Raw genomic sequence first — 13932 nt, forward strand, 5'->3', positions numbered from 1 at the left:
AGTACTTCTTTGTGCTCATCTACTTCTACTCGCAGCGTTCTTGTGCACCTAGCTGTCAACATTTGTTGGGCTTTCCGTACCTGGTTGTCACTGCCTTTAGCATTATCACACTGTAGAAATAACAGCTCTGTGACAAGTTGTGGTGTCACACTTCTTATCTCGGTCGTATTAGCAATTTTCTGACTGATGATTACTGAAACTTTCAGTGTGGCCTTCACCTTCTTCGAAGGTCTCAAACTGCCTGGAGTTGGGCTTTGACTCCACATACGCCAACTGTCGATTCTTCAATTTGACTGAGAAGCGCGTAGCATTCACAAGCAGTTTGCTGGACCTGAGCAAATTCTCTGGAGAGAACTCTCAAATCTTTGAGTTGCGGAATTTATGTATCCCCTATCTCGTCACCAGTTGTAGCATCCTCCCCAGTCCAGTAGCATGCAAATGAATTATGCCTCACACGGAGCTCGGTATTACACATCTGTATTCTTTAGAATCAAACAATTTTTATTCAGCAGACATACAGCAGTGAAAACAGCTAGGCTGCTTACATCCACCGGCCGGCAGAGCGTGGAAAAACAGCACAGAAACACAGCCATAAGGTCTACAACCCGGAGGGCGACCCGGCGAGGGTGGACTGTCAGCCAAGTGGTGCAACCAAGTCGGGTGTCGATGCTGCTTTTTATAAAACCAGAGAGAAAAACACCACAAAGAAAACAAAAGCCTACCCACCCCCCCGACCCCCCGCTTGCCCAGAACACCCCTCCCTCCTACCCTCCCACCCACCCACCCCCTCCGCATCAACATGACCCGGACATCTAACTAAGCCCACACTCCCGGGGAGCCTGCCACATTCCAAGGGTGAACCGTGGGCCCTCATATGCTCGCCCCTGGCGGCTCTAACGGGATGAGCTGTAATACCTGTAGGAATTTGGGGCAGGTAACCTCTCATAAGTCCTGAGATAGCAAATGTATGAAAGGAGCCCAGAGCTTCGCATACGTGTCCCCCTTACCATCCACACACAGGGAGAGCCTCTCCATGCCCAACAGCAACCAGAGTCGTCTGATCCAGTCCCTCGGGTCAGGGGCGTCTGGCGAGCGCCACTGTGCAAGGATGACCAGGCGTGCTGCAGGAGAGCCAGGGCTATTTGTCTACCCCGCGGGGAGCGCAGGGGAAATGCCTTAGGATGAGGTAGGCCCAATAGTACATGCTCTGGAGCTCTGGGAAAGGTGATGCCAAAAGCATTATCTATGTCGTCTAGAACCTCCCTCCAGTAGCGCACTAGCTTGGCACAGTGCCAAAGCAGATGTGTCATGGTACCTGTCGCGCCACAGCCCCTCCAACAAAGACTCGGACACTTAGGGTCCCACCCGTGGATCCTCGCTGGCATGTGATACCAGTATGCCACTATTTTGAAAGCCGCCTCAGCCCCAGCAACATTAGCTGCAGTGTGATGTGCGCGATAGTGTACCCTGTCCCACTCCTTACGTGTCAACGGGCGGCCCAACTCCGTCTCCCATCGAACCTGCGCCTTGGAGCGCTGAGTGTGCTGGCGCTTCATAATGAAAGCATAGAGTTCAGAGATGAGTCTGCGATCATCCTTCTTAAAGGCTACCCAGAGTTCCAAGGGTGTCATAGGACGGGACATGTCTGCAATGTTAGTAGGAAGCGTGACCCAGTGTGCAACCTGCGAGTAAGGGAAGGCATCCGCGTCGCTCAGCTCAAAGTATTCCCGGCGAAGAGTGGAAAACGGTATCAGTCCCTCCGGTTGAAAGAGGTGACCCACTCTCTTACAGCCTAGTTCCCTCCAGCGCTGGAATACCGGCGAGGCGCATCCTGGGGGGAACTCCGGATTGTCAACTATAGGCGTCAGTGGTGACGGGAAGGTAGTCCAGCCGCGCCTGTACACCAGCCGGTCCCACGCCGCTAGTGTCGGTGAGGTCACCGGCGATAAATAAAGGCCCCAGGCCCGATGTTTACGCGGGAGCCAGAGTTCACGCCAGATGTTACGGCCTGCCACCGTCTGGTCCATAAAGAGCCAGTGCTTGCTGTACATGGGCCTGTTCCACTCAAGGATAAAGTGCAAGCTCTTCTCTCAGGCATATTGCTGAGCTGCTTCATTTCTACTTTTAACCGGTGCGTTGTGTTCCTTTCTACAGCGCCATGAAGCCCCCGGGCGTACGAGCGCTTAACAAATCCATATTAACATTAACATTAACAAGCACGACGCCTGGTAGTACGCCTCCACACAAGGGAAGTTCAGGCCACCCTCATCCCGGGGCGCTGTTACCCGGGCGAACGCAACGCGGGGGCGTTTATGGTTCCACAGGAATGTGGTCAGCAATCTCTGTAATTTCCTCAAGGCTCCCGGGGGGGGGGGGGGGGGGGGGGGTCAGGGGTAGCATCTGGAAAAGATTGAGGATACGAGGGAGGATAGTCATCTTTATCGCAGCCAGGCGGCCAAACCAGGCCAATTGCAGCCGAGACCAGTCCGAGACAGACTTGGGCGTTTGGTCCAGAAGGAGCCTGTAGTTGAGGGCAACTGTTTGGGTAATCGTGGCTGCCAACCGGATCCCCAGGTACGGGATGTCCGTCTGGACCCACTGAAACGCATAGTCCTTCTGAAGATCCCGGACCTCCTTCTCCGGCACCGAAAGATTCAAGATTTGGGATTTCGAGTAGTTGACTTTAAAGCCGGCCACCGTTCCGAACTCCTCCAGCTCCTGGGAGAGATGTCTCAAAGAGGAGCGTGGATGGGTGAGGGACAAAATCACGTCGTCGGCGTAGAGGCTCACTTTGTGTTCCTCCGCACCGAAGCGGATCCCCTGCACAGCTGCATTGTCCCGGAGACGTTGCGCGAACGGCTCCATGTAGAGCGCGAATAGCAGGGGCGACAGAGGGCAACGCTGCCGCGTCCCGCGTGTGATCGGAAAATATTCAGACCTGCAACCATTCACTCACACCGTGGCCGGGGGGGAAGCATAGAGGCAGCGGACCCAGTTGACATAGGTGTCTCCCAAGCCGAACTTCTTCATTACCGCGAACATGTACGACCAGTCGACCCGGTCGAGTGCCTTCTCGGCGTCTATAGAGAGGAAGCTGGCCTGCGCACAGGACCGATGCACTAAGTCCATCAGGTGGAGGAGCCTCTTGGTGTTCTCGCCACCTTGTCGTGTCGGTACAAAGCCCACCTGGTCAGGTTCAATGATGCCGTCCATAAACGGGCTGAGGCGGGCGGCTAGGATGCCAGAGAACAATTTCATATCTATGTTAAGAAGCGAGATGGGGCGGTACAAGCCGCATTCCTTGGCGTCCTTGCCCGCTTTGTGAATGACAGTGACTACCGCCTCGGCTATGGAAGGAGTCACGTTCCCGGAATCTCTGAAGGAGTTAAAGAGACGCGTCAGGAAGGGGGCCAGGACACCGCAGTACTTCTTATAGAAGGAGGCCGAGAAGCCATCTGGGGCCGGTGACTTAGCTACCTTCAAGCGCGCTATCGCCGAGACAACCTCTTCGATGCGTATCTCCGTGTCAAGAGACGCTGCCGAACTCTGGGAGAGGGGTGTAATGTCGCAAGTTGCCAGGTAGGCCTGGACCCGCCCGGGGTCAGGGGGGTCGCACGTATAGAGCGTGCGATAGAAGTGTTGAAAGCTATCTGCGATGCGCGCGTCTACCGCCTGTTCTACCGCATGTGCGTCCCTGATAACTGAGACCGTCTCCTGCTGCGTCTGGGCCCACATCTGTATTCTTTAGAATGTACCTGTTAACTGAGACTTACTGCGTCTTGAATTTTATGAACCAAATTGATTCACCTACATCATTAGACTTCAGAGTTTTTTAGGGACCATACAGCTCCTGTCCTCTTTAATACACAAGACACTATACCAGCAAGCCACACCGCCTCTATTTCCTGCATCTGTACAATGATGCATGCTGGGAGCCACATTTGTTAGATCGCCGAGGTGCACAGGTGTGCATGAAGATCAGCTCCCTCGAGATGAAGTTGTCTTGTTCCTGAAAGGCTTTGTAGTTCTGCAATGGAGGCCAAGGAACTGAAAATATGTAACAACTTTACAAGCGATGAACTTTCCACTCGAGAAGAGAAGCTAAAAATGTATCACTAGAAGCAGTGCACCAGCGGTGTTAAGAGCAGCTGCCTGGGCAGCTACTTTTCTGATGATGTAAGGGAAACTTGCACAGCTGGTGCCTGCCATTTAACCATGCTTTGTATGTGATGAAAGCTTGTTGCATATGCTGTACCAGGTTTTATATGTGGCGGTGGGTGTGGACTGTTGCTGCATGTGCTGTACATGCTGTGTGTGAGATATAGATGCTTGCAATTCCCTTGCCTGTGCTATGCTTGTTCTCCTGTTATGGAAGCTTGTACGGTTATTGACCATTCTGGCAATGTGCCATTTATGTTAAGTTTATATAACTAGACAATTATCTGCCCCTTTACAGGCATTAGTTAGATGTATCCCTGCTTGGTTAAAAACTAACTATATGAACCTGACCCCAAGAACACAAATCTCAATGATGAGCCTTCCGTTGCCTAGAAACATTTGTACTGCACATCCATGTGCTATATTTGTGTACCATCCTTTCTTTCTTACTGCAAAAATGTGATTGCTGGGAATGACTGACTGAATCCAAGCCTTTGAAAATTTACTGTGAGTGTGTTTTATTCTAATCCCTCATTTGTTTGCTCGCCTCTCCCCTTTAGGGGGACAATCTAGCCATTTGACTCTACCCTAAAGGGGACAATGTAACCTCAAAGCCAGCTCCTCAGTAAACCAGGAACACAAGCAAACACAGATTTGTAAATAAAAACATTGTTTAAAATGTCTACCCTCCAAAATGTTTCAGCTTTTTGGGTCTTCTCATTGAGGTGGTTCAATGATGCAGAGCAATTTAGACTCCTTTACTCCCTCTCAACATTTAAAACCTCTGTGTAAGAAATTTGGTTATTAATTGTGAAGGGTGTGATTCCTTCATAAGCAATATGTCCACAATTGTCTCATTACTGGGAACCATATGCCCCATTGTAGCAATGGATTCTAGGGTAGCTAAGGAGAGTCGTTCAAGACCTATTCAGGGGAGAGGATAGGGGCTAACAATCTCGATTCTATGGCACACAACAGCAACATTAATAAACATCAATAAATGATGGCCCTGTAAGTGTATTTACTTTTTTTTTTAAAGGAAAAGTTAATGTATTAATGTTAGAAATTGGACTTCTGGTTGGCACTGGTATGCACCCTGTCCAAGCAGGAACTACAATCCTAGTCAAGGTAAGCTAGATACACACTCTAACTTAATCTGTGCTCACCCTCTGGTAGCTTGTAACAGAGAAGTCGGGCTTTATTAAGAGGCAATGTGTAAAGTATTTGTGCACACAACACACAGCAACACAGTAAAAACACCACAAAAGGACTCTACACCTGTATAGAAACATTACCAATATTTCTCTGAAGAAAACAAGACCAAAACAACAAAAATCCGTTAACCCCTTTGGTGCTGATGACGGCCCCCAGACGTCATGCATCACGGTGCCCGTGTGCTGATGACGGCTGGGGGCCGTCATGAAAAGCGCCGCACAGGCGCAGAATCGCGGCCGCACCCAAGGGGTTAAGTAGGATGCAAGATATGAATTCTTTAACAATAAATAGTTTTGTAGTGCTTAAACATATAGCGCTAACCGGGGCTATCTGGTCGCGCTTAACAGAGGCAAATCCAAAGGTACAGGCCGACCGCGATGGCGCGCGAGTTGGATACAGGGACCAGCATTGGCCCAATAAACAGTACCTTGAATGCGTCGACACCAAGGGCAATGTGCGGCGCAAAGAAGGTGCTGTGTTGCTGTCAACTCGCAGAAAGAGGCAATGTGTCAATTGCGAGCTGCGCAAAGTCGAAGATGCATAGAGAGTCAAGATGAATTGAACATCGGTGCAATGCATCGTGGTCGAACTGATGAGCTGTAGGCGATGCATGCAGCACAAAGTGATGCATTGGATCCAAGCCACACAAATTCAGAGATGTGGTGGAAACAGGGGATGGTGTGGCATGTTGTCAGTGATGCAAATTTGTGGTTTGTGCAACAGCGGTGATGTGCCCGTTCCAATCAGCACAACATTGTTAATGCGTGGATTTTCTGGTGTGCAGCACAGAAAACTGAATTATAAGATTCTGGAACTGTATTGGCACCCATTGGCAGAGCAGGACTTACAACAGGTAGACTCCAAGTGCTGGTTGCAGGGTGAAGTTTTTGAAATCCTTGAAACTTCAGAAATAGGAGACAAGCCAACAAGCCCTTGGAGATAATTTGATTCTGGGATGTAGAGAAGCAGGTCCAGTCCTTCTCACTCTCTGGTAAGAAGTAACAGGCCAAAACAGGGAAGCAGTTCAGCAAAGTGGCATGCCCTCCTGCAGCACATCAGTCCTTCTTCCTGGTAGAATGTCCTCAGCTCCAGAAGTATTCTCCTTTGGTGGTGTCAGAGGACCAATACTTATACCCAGTTAGGCCTTTGAAGTAGGGAGACTTCAAAGAGGTGCCTTTGAAGTGCCCTGGCTCCAGACTCACTACAGGGGGTTATGCAGCCTTTAGTGTGGGGACAGGACACAGCTCTTTCAGGTATGTCAGTTCCTCTCTCTCATTCTGCTCAGGGTGAACCTTCAGCATGTAGATGGCCACTCAGCCTCACCTACCCTTCATTTTTGTGAGGCTGTCTGGAGGGAATGAAGGAAGCCAGCTGTCACCCACCCCAGACGTGTATTCTAGAGACATGCAGAAAGCACCAAATAGTTACAGTAAGAACATGCTAACTTTATAAAAGTGGCAGTTTCAGAATTACAATTTAAAAGCCAACTTCACCATAACTTGTGCTTTTAAATTGTGATTCCAGAGACACCAAATTTGGGGTCCCGTCTTTTCCCATTAGGAAATTACACTTATAAACTGTAATAAGCAATCCCAATGTTATTCATGGGAGAGATAGGCCTTGCAGCAATGAAAAATGAATATAAGTGTATTTCACTAACAGGACATGTAAAACTTAAACATACATGTCCTACTTTTTAAATACACTGCACCCTGCCCAAGGGATGTCCAGGGCCGAACATAGGGGTGACCTATATGTAATAAAAAGGAAGGTTTGGGCCTGGCAAGTAGATTAACTTGCCAGGTTGAAAAGGCAGTTTAAATGTGCCCATTTAGGCACTCCAGAGGAAGGCACGAGGACATGTTTAAAAGGCTACTCAGGTTGGTGGCACATTAAAGGCTGCAGGCCCACTTGTAGCATTTGATTTATTGACCCTAGGCACAAGTAGTACACTTTACTAGGGACTTATAAGTACATCAAATATGCCAATTGTGGATAAACCAATGTTATCATGTTTTAAGTAAAGAGCACATGCACTTTAGCACAGATTAGAAGATATTAAGTGCCCAGATGCTTAAAGCCAAAGAAACAAGGTCAGAAAAAGATGAGGAGGAAGGCAAAATGTTTTGGATGACCCTGAAGAAAGGGAAATTCCAACAATTACACACACACACACAAACAACTAAATAGTATGCATTAAATATATACATAAGGAATGCCTTTGGTGGCACTCTCATATCATCATCAAGGAAATGTATTCGGCCAATAGACCATTAAAGTGCAAATGCATTACAATAACATTTCATTAAAACAATCCTTTTGAGGACTGGGTCGAGCCCCCACATTCAAATTTATAAAAAACGTCCTTTGGATGCCTACGCACCATGCAATAAAAGGTAATGAATACAATAATAAAAGCAGATAGGTAGCGTAATGCAAACACTAAGAAAACACATAAAAACCTCAGATGGAGGAAAAAAATAAAATGGAACAGATCCAGTAAAACGTGGTGATATTAGCATCTAAGACCTACACACTGATATTCAGAAATGTTTTGCGTAAACACAACATAGAAAGTAAAAAAATCCAACACCACAAATACAATAGGCAACTGTGTGTTGTATTTCAGCAATCTAAATACCTCTGCGCAGTGCTGTGTGCCTAGGTTTCTGTAAAGCTGAAGCAACCAACGGTGCCTATTCTTCCTATATCCAGAACAACAACAAAATACATGTAGTTCTGTCTTCTCTAGATTGCTGCATGCCGGGCAACCTAAGGGTATAGTGCCAGCTTATAAAGGCGCGCAACGGGAGAACCCAGTGCCTAAATTGCAAGTATAGCTTCCTGGTTAGGGCAGGTGGAATGTCATCCAAAACAGGCTCTAAAATATACTGGTCTTTAATGGTCAGGAACACTGCGGTTAATGAGCCTGTTGACGAGCTCCCCTGAAGCTCAGCAAAATTGTTCTCCCTAAAACTCCTGACAAGTATGTTCCTAGAGGTAGTGGGACAGACTGTCTCTGCATTATACCATAAGCTTACTCTGCCCATGGCCAAAAGAGTGTCTCTAACATATGCTATCCAAGGTAGTTTTCCTGCACCATGTATGCTCAGTACCTCCCTGAGTTCTGCCCTGTAATCAGCCAATTCCGGAACCGCCCATAGACGACGCCAAAATATGAGAGGTCTGAAGGCAATTTCATCAGCAATTTGCCTTACCCCAATGTCCAAGTGGAGCGGTGTGAATGGGGGAACTGGGGGGGAGCACCTCTAGAGGTTCCTGAACTCCATAATCATAATACGTCCATCTATACTAGATGCAACATCACAATATAACAGGTGTCACTTTAAATAAGGCAAGTCTTCTGGCTTTTCATGGGATCACCACATTAATACCAATAGCCACATGCTACACTATACAGTGACATTCAGAAATGTTTTGCGTAAACACTACATAAAAAGTAAAAAATGCAACACCACAAATACAATAGGCATCTGTGTGTTGTATTGCATCAATCTAAATACCTCTGCATAGTGCTGTGTACCTAGGTTTCTGCAAAGCTGAAGCAACCAACGGTGCCTATCCTTTCTATATCCAATACAACAAAAAAATACATGTAGTTCTGTCTTCTCTAGATTGCTGCATGCCGGGCAACCTAAGGGTATAGTGCAGCTTATAAAGGCGCGCAATGGGAGAACCCTGTGCCTCAATTGCAAGAATAGCTTCCTGGTTAGGGCAGGTTGAATGTCATCCAAAACAGGCTCTAAAATATACTGGTCTTTAATGGTCAGGAACACTGCGGTTAATGAGCTTGTTGATGAGCTCCCCTGTAGCTCAGCAAAATTGTTCTCGCTAAAACTCCTGACCAGTATATTCCTAGAGGTAGTGGGGCAGACTGCTCTGCATTGAGACCGGGTCCGAGGCTCACCAGTGCCCCCCCATTGGCAAGAGGACCGGAGCGACCCCCCACCACGGCGAGCTAGAGAGGCGCTAAAAACAAGACACCCACCGAAGATTCTGAGCCCCGTCGCACAATATTACGAGGGGGACGCCTGACACCAAAATGGTCGCCAACAAAGACAGTAACCCTCAAATCAAGGTATCCTGGTCCTAAGCTCTCCAGTGCCCCCTCCAACGTCAAGGTGGCCGGAGCAACTCTACGCCCCTACCCCGTAGCACCCAGCCTTAGCGGGCATTCAGAACTCAACACTCCTGACACAGGAGTGGAGTAGAGCAGCCTTGGAAGTGAGCGCAACGCGGGGAGAGGCTCAAGCTACTCCAGGGGCAGATCCCACATGCGGAGCCCAACGCAGGGGCATCAGATCGACATTAAAGATGCGCTGACCTCAGTTGGTGGTAGAACACGGAGTGGCGGCTTTTATTCAACAATCAATCCAACCGGAAGATCTCCCCTCTGTATGAAACCCCCAAGAGGAACGCAGGGAAGGAGTTGCCTGGCTGAGCCCCCAGTCTGGAAGTACTGCTAATGACCGGGATTGCCCATGCAGAACAGACTCCCGTGGACCCAGCTACACCAGGTTAGTGGGGTCCCTTAACAGGCTACGCATCCACAACTGGGGGAACCTAAGGCTTCTTCACCCTAGGAACACCAACGTCCCACCCCAGAGGGGTCTCCAGACCTCACCTCTAACACCCCACCCTCCACCCCGTCAATCAGCTCCCCCCGACACAACACTCTCCCTCCTTCGCACAAGCGGCTCGCACATGAGGACCCCTTGTCGTCTAGCCAATAGCCCACGCCACTAGAGATATGTCACCGCTTTTTACCCCACTACACACCTCATCGAGCAGCTCATCCTCCACCCGACAAGGCACTCTCCCCCCCCTCTCGCACTAGAGGAACATCTCCTCCACCCGCCCAGCTAAGATACCCCCGCCTTGCAACTGGCCACATATCCGTGTCCTACACCTAAGTACCTGACACCCCACGGACAGAACGCCTTCGCTATAACTTTCCCCTACAGACTCTCCTTCAAAGCAAAAAAACACTTTGAACACAAAGTAATCAGGCAACATCCCGAAACGCTAGTTGTAGATACATACCATTGCCCATCTAGAGGGCAAAGTAAAATGGACTTCATCTTCCACACCGTAAGGCTTGACCTCTGGGTCACTATCTTCAACTCTCACCTCATCGTCTCCATAACCACCATCACAGCCCACAGCCGTAAACTAACAATCTCTCTCCTGAAACACCAGACCCTTACCGAATGCATCTCCATTACCATTTTTGAGAACGGCACCATCCTAATTCAGGCAAAAAACGAGAACCTCGAGTTCTTTGACTCTCTTTTCCCCTCACTAAAGAAGGCAACATCTCACAACACACACCATTTGCGGCCCTCCACCCCCCCCCCCCCCCCACCCGGGAGGGCTCCAACAATCATTAAGACATCAGATCCCGCACCCGCCCTCTCCCCAAGCCCATCCCCCAACGTACCGTGACTCTGCCCGCCCCGGGTCCCCCTCAACCATGGCTCCTCTTATCGTCCAACCCTGCCCCTCCATCCATCTCAGCCAGCCTCCCAGAGCTGAGCCTTTCTCCCATCCACAACGGATCCACAGCCCCCCTCCCCCACCAGCCCGATCGCATCCACAGCTCAGACAGCTGCCCAAAGAGAAGTCCGACTCCCAAGAAAAAATGATTCACAGGCCCCCCCCTCCGCCAACCCCAATGCAACTAGAGCACAGCCACACTCCCAGAGAGGAACACTACTTCCAACCACGACTGGGCCACAACCCCCCCCTCCACCAGCCCTATCGCAGATGGACAATAACCCAGAGTCAGCACCCCCTCTTCCCCATAACCCCTCCAGAAGCAACATGTTGTGCAGCCCCTCCCCCCCAGAGCTCAGCTCCTCCCATCCTCCCATCCTCACACCCTCAAATGATCTGACGCAACGCCTTAACCTTCTGGAAGCTCAGCTCGAAACCCTGGTTTCTGGCCAGAATGTAACCTTATCCTCCTTAGGGAAAATCCTTCTCCCCACCCAACACTACGTAGCTCCCCACATCCCATCCCAACCTAGAAGGAATGAATCACCGCCCCTCAACCGGACCCCTGCCCCCCCCAGATCCTGTCCTTCACTCACAAAACCTTGGACTGAGTCACGAGCAGACAGACCTAGAAGAACAAATCCCAACCTCTCCCCTCAGGAAGCGACCACACTCGCCTCATCATATGACCAACCCACAAACCCCTACCCTAAGTCTGCACTTCGCTCACAGAATGTGATTTCACCCACCCTAGCACAGGTCCCGCCGGTGAACTCCGCTCCCAAATCCTCGATTCAAGTTATTACTGGAGTGGGTAGGGACCATCCCCCCTCATAGAGACACCAGACCCCCAGCGCACCTATTCTCCATACCTAGAGTCCAGCTCAGCAAATCGAAGCCCGAAGAAGAACCTTCTATTAATTGTATGCTCATCAACAGCAGATCTGCTTCCAAACATGCAATTGAAATAGCTGAAGCCAAAACCCTGTCCTACCCCAACATGGACCTGCTGGTGCCGCCCGGTTTCTCAACTATCCACAAAGATAGACATAAGCATAGAGGCGGTGGCATAGCAATCATTCACAAAAGTGACCTCTCCATCTCAGAAAGCTCCTCGTGCCTATATAACTCCTTTGAATGCCTGGCCGTCAACATCAAATCGCGCACGAACAGGTCGCTTCGCTGCCATCTCCTGTACCACCCTCCAGGCAACTCCAACGAATTTGGAGCACAGCTCTCTGACCTGATCACTAATGCGCACTCAGCAACGACAAGAGTATAGTTCTGGGTGACCTCAACTTATGATGGAATGAAACAAAAAACCCGCTCATCCAGTTTCTCAACAGCCTCCTGCTAGATAACAGTATGATCCAACACTGCTTAGAAGAAACACACCACAGAGGAGCGATCCTTGACGCAATCATCTCAGACAGAAACACAATCATTATGGACTACATTATTCCTGTGGACTGGTCTGACCACCACATTATACTTTTCCATATCAACCAACCGGCCTTAACTCAAACCCCTAAGCAGGCCCCTCTCAAATGGGTGAGGAAAACAGTCCGAGTCCCCCGGGCTAAACTAGAAGAAGGGCTAAGCACGCTCCTCCCAAACACGACGGAGCGCCTCTCAACCACCGAACTCACCTCTCTCTACCACTCCAACATGACGCTCACCTTGAATCTTCTGGTGTCCCTGAAACTAAAAAAACCCAGAAGCACCCCCTCCAGGTCCTGGTTCACCACCGACATCAATGATGAAAGAAGACACCTCCGAACCTTAGAACTAATCTGGAGGAACAATCCCTCCTCCCTCCACCATGATCAACTCAAGGCAGCACGCAGAAACTACAATAAACACATTAAGAACAAAAAGACATCTTTCTTCTGCTCTGCCTTAGATAATGCAAAAAACCGCCCTAAAGAACTCTTTAACATCATTAGGAGCCAAACATCCAAACCGATGACATCCAACATAGTGGCGTCCAAAGATCGACAATTTTGCAAGCTTTTTCAACGAAAAAATAGCCAAAATTGATCTCTCTCTCAGCACAAATCCCTACACTCCCGCCGCATACCATGACGCCTGGCACTAATGGCAACACCCCAGTGAACACACTTACTCACTGGTCCTCCTTCCGCCCCATCCAGGAAGAAGAGATAGTCAATCTGATTGCCTCCGCTAAACCCTCATCCCATTCCCTAGATCAGCTGCCCACAAGCCTGGCTAAAGACCTGAAGCTTACCCTAGCCCCAATTTGGTGCAAGATCATCAATAGCTCACTGAGCTCGGGAATCATTCCAGATTGCCTCAAAGTAGGGCAAGTCACGCCGCTACTAAAAAAACCTGGGCTAGACACTGAGGACGTGAACAACTTTAGACCGGTATTGAACCTTCCTCTTCTATCCAAAACTCTAGAAAGATGTGTTCTTCCACAGCTAACCCAACACCTAGAGAATATCAAGCTACTAGACTCACACCAATCAGGATTCAGAAAGGGATGCAGCAGCGAAACCGTAATCTTAAATGCCTTAGACGATCTTCACAAGTCACTTGACTCAGACCAATGCAGCCTTCTCATTCTCCAAGATTTATCGGCCGCATTCGACACAGTTGATCACACTCTGCTCCTCAAAGTCCTCCAAGAAAGAGCGGTCATTCAAATGACGGTACTAAACTGGTTCTCCTCTTTTCTTCACAACCGCACGCAAAGAATAAAAATCAATAACTTTGACTCTGACCCCCTTCCTGTCAACAGAGGAGTTTCACAAGTGTCAGTACTCCCTCCCCAACTTTTCAACATCTACATGGAACCCCTCTCCACACTTCTCAGGAACTCAACATTCCCTTCCACCCCTATGCAGACGACAAACAACTTTATCTGGAAACCACCTCGATCAAAGACAACCACAGATTAAATGTCAAGCTCAAAGAGGTCCAACATTGGCTCTCAGTGAACCACCTTAAACTATACCAAGAGAAAACAGAAGTTCTCCTTAGCTCTAACAGAGATGAAAACCCCCAAATCGAAGAATGGCT

This window comes from Lissotriton vulgaris, chromosome 3_1 (genome assembly GCF_964263255.1).
Source record: "Lissotriton vulgaris chromosome 3_1, aLisVul1.2, whole genome shotgun sequence".
Classification (NCBI taxonomy): domain Eukaryota; kingdom Metazoa; phylum Chordata; class Amphibia; order Caudata; family Salamandridae; genus Lissotriton; species Lissotriton vulgaris.